The sequence below is a fragment of the Chiroxiphia lanceolata genome, chromosome 2 (genome assembly GCF_009829145.1).
Source record: "Chiroxiphia lanceolata isolate bChiLan1 chromosome 2, bChiLan1.pri, whole genome shotgun sequence".
Classification (NCBI taxonomy): domain Eukaryota; kingdom Metazoa; phylum Chordata; class Aves; order Passeriformes; family Pipridae; genus Chiroxiphia; species Chiroxiphia lanceolata.
Genome location: NC_045638.1, coordinates 30348407 through 30352165, shown reverse-complemented (window position 1 = coordinate 30352165; position 3759 = coordinate 30348407).

Here is a 3759-nt window from a genome sequence, read left to right as displayed (position 1 = left end):
CAGTTTTTCACTGATGAGTTATATTTTCAACTGTTCTATCATTGCTCACTTCACCACAAGTATAAAGCATCTAATGTTGCATTTTGTTATTGCCTTGTTAGATTGTGTGCAGTGTGGGGTCCTGTTCCTAAAGATCCCCTCTGGACAAACCTTACTGTCTCTGTGGAAGCTCCACAAAAAGGATTCATGCTGCTGTAGGAGACTTGGTTTATTCCTACAGTACCATTTCTTCCCACAGAAAGAATACTAAGGCATGTGTAAAAGCAGGAAAGCCTGTTGCTATACATTATAAAGATTTTTCACATAAGCTTCTGAGTAAGACTTAACATTCACTTCCAAGATTATAACAGGATCAGTTTTTAATACAGTCTGAGTCCTGGGTATCTGATGAACAAGAAAAGATGAGAAGCGAGTATCTTGGAAACAAGAAGTCTAGGATCAATTTTGAAGTTGGAAAGGGATCAGGAGAAGGTACAATGAGGAAGTGCGTGGGGTCAGAAATGAATCAAACTACTCTGAAACATACTGCTGTCTCATTGACTTCTGTTAGCCAGACATAGTTATGGTGGTGAAAAACAAACTTGATAAATGGCTCTTGTACTGACATTACTTTTGTATCAAGTTTTGTGGTCAACCAAGAAAAAAAAGAGGAAAGTAATCGAGCAAAACCTGACAACTCTTAATACGGTATGCCAGCAGTGAACAGCATGGCCTTGACAGAAAGAAAAGGGGCAAATACAGGGAGTGGCAAAGAACATGTACAGAACGAGGGGGTGAGTATGTGACCATAATAGTGACTAAAAAATGCTGCAATTGTCACAGATTTTTTGGTATGCCTTGATGGTTAGTAAAGAAATCTGAGCTATGCATTAAAATGGATGTCTTTCTACAGATGTTATCCCATTTGTAGTGTCAGAGAGAAAGCATGAAAAGAACTGTGGAATAGTTTTACAGCATCATTACAATTTCAGCAGTGCTGAGGCCACATCTGTAGTCCTGTGTTCTGTTCTTGGCTCCTCAGTAGAAGAGAGACATGGACATACTGGAGAGATTACAACAAAGGGCCATGAAGTTGGTGAAGGGATTGGAGCATTTCTCCTATGAAGAAAAGTGGAGAGAGCTGGGACTCTTCAGCCTGGCGAAGAGAAGTCTTTCATCTGAAGGGAGGCTATGAAGAAGAGGGAGTCAGGCTTTTCTCAGTGATGCCCAGTGACAGGACCAGGGGCAATGGGCACAAATTTGAAAACAGGAGGTTCCTGCTGAACATCAGAAAACAGGGTTTTTTTTATGATGAGGGTGGTGAGGGTGACCCAGCACTGGCAAAGCTTGCCCAGGGAAGTTGTGGAGTCTCCAGCCTTGGAGACACTCAAAAACTGCCTGGACACAGCGCAATCTTGAGTGAGGGGGGTTGGCTAGATAACCTCCAGAGGCCCCTTCCATCCTCATTCTGTGATTTTGTGAAATGCAACTTATAAAGAATCTAAATTTAAAACCACATGTTTTTAATTAAAATTGGCTATTTTACACTAAGCAGTCTGCCCTTGTGGAATAACAGAATGACAGTCTGCCCTGTGCAAAAAAAATCTCTGCTTTCAACATAAAATAAATAACCATAAAAGTAATAACATAGGAGTAAACATTCAAAGCTTAAAGATGATTCAGTTTGGATGTTTTAAGCTTAAAATAAAGAGAACCGAGGCAATTTTGTTGCTGAACTATACTGTCCACATAGAGATTTAATGTCCTTTAATTTCTGACCTGTGCTTCCCTGGTTTTGGCACCTCAAGGGACTCCAGAGTGCAGATTTGCTCTAACTTCTTAATAGAACAGAGTCATCCTGCCATCTCGTGGGTGAAGAGGCACTCAGAGATTCTGACCAGCTAGAAATTAGTCTGTCAACTTTAGAATTAAACACAGGGAGTTTTTTCAGGGTGTGCATACTGCTGTAGTCTCCTGAAACCCATGCGGCACAACTTGTAAACAGCAGCTCAGAATCTGGCATTAAGAATACAATGCTGACTCTCTTATAATAACATATTTTAAAGGAATAGAAGTGTCTCTTTGCCATATTAACCACAGTCATACAGAGTTGTATGTCCTCAATTGTAAAACCTTGTCTGTGGATACTTCATATATGAAAAAGTATACACTGAATTGCTGGCAATAAAGAAATAAAGAAAGGACAGGAATAAGCAGTGACTTATCTCACACTGATGTCAGTGGCGAAGTCTCTGGTGATTTCCAAACTATGAAAACCAGCTCCTGCTACTATGAAATAGGATAACTTCAGACAGCATGTGGAATGTACTCCCCTCACCACATATGCATTTAATATACACCAGCCCTTTGTGTAAACATATTAAACGGTTTGGTCTTGGGGTTTCCTACAGTGTTGAGATTTGATGATCCTACACAGCTTCACAACCAGTTCACATGGTTGTGAAGTGCAAAAGACTGACCACTCAAAGGAATGTTTAGAAGTTTTTGTAGCAAGCTATTATTTGTAGTGTATGCAACATTAATTTCTTATAGCATTGGACAAAGTACGTTTAGAAGATGATATGTAAAATTGATAGTATATTCTATTGAATGTACAACTTTATGTTCCTGACTCTTTCAAGGGTTGAAAAACTACAGCTATTGTTTTAGAAACATATAATGCATATCCAGCTGTGCTGTGGACAGTGGGAGAACACAGGATGCTACATACCTTGTTTTGAGCAAGGTCCTTTGTACAATCTCTGTTAATGACATACAGATAAGTCTACAAATGTGAGTGGAAAAACAGTGGGACCAAAGTCCATGGTGGACCAACATACAAACCTCAGCTCATAGCACATTAGCAGTGGTATCTCTCAGGGACTGATATCAGCACCAATACTGTTCAGCAGCGTTATTGATGACCTTGACAATGGGACAGACTGCACAAGCAATGGATTTTCAGACAGAAAATCAAACTGGGGAGGGATAGTTGACGCATTGGAGCAGAGGGCTGCTGTTTTGGACAGCAACAGGCTGAAGAAATGGCCTGATGCGAAACGCACAAGGTTCAATCCAAGGCATGTGCAAAGAGCTGCATCTGGGATGGAATAAACCCGGTACAAGTGAGGGAGGCAATGACATAGTGGAATTCAGGGAAGGACCACAAAGAGCACAGGTCATATAGGGAGAGGATAAGAGGCCCTATTTCTATCGACAAGAATCCAATAAAAACAGAGAGAGACGTATAGAGCCAGACTGTTCTTAAAGGAGCACAGAGATGGGACAAAAAAGTAACTGGCTCTAATAAGAACATGGGAAATTTATATTACATATTAGGAAAAAAAAATGTCACCATATGCACGGTCAAATGCCGTAACATGTGCCCAGAAAGGCTGTGGAATCTCCGTCCTTCTAAGTGTTTAGATCTCAGTTGTAAGTGCTCTGACGAGAGGCTGGATCCAAGGACCTCCAGAGGCCTCTTCCAACCTCAATTATTCTGTGATGCTGTGATGCAGAAGAAAGTTTGAAAATGTTCAACTTGTGTACTTTAAAATTTCTAAGAAATATATGAGGCTCTAACAGACACATTATCAGTCTGTAACCTGCTTTTTGACATCAAGGACAGATAATGATGAAAAACACTATCGAATATAACTTAGCCTCTATCAAGAATTAATATAACTGGTACATAGCGATAAAAGATTTAAACAGACTACTGCCAGCTAAAAGCAAACAGGTTTAGACTGTGTTTGCAAGAGTTGGATGTGTTGCAATATA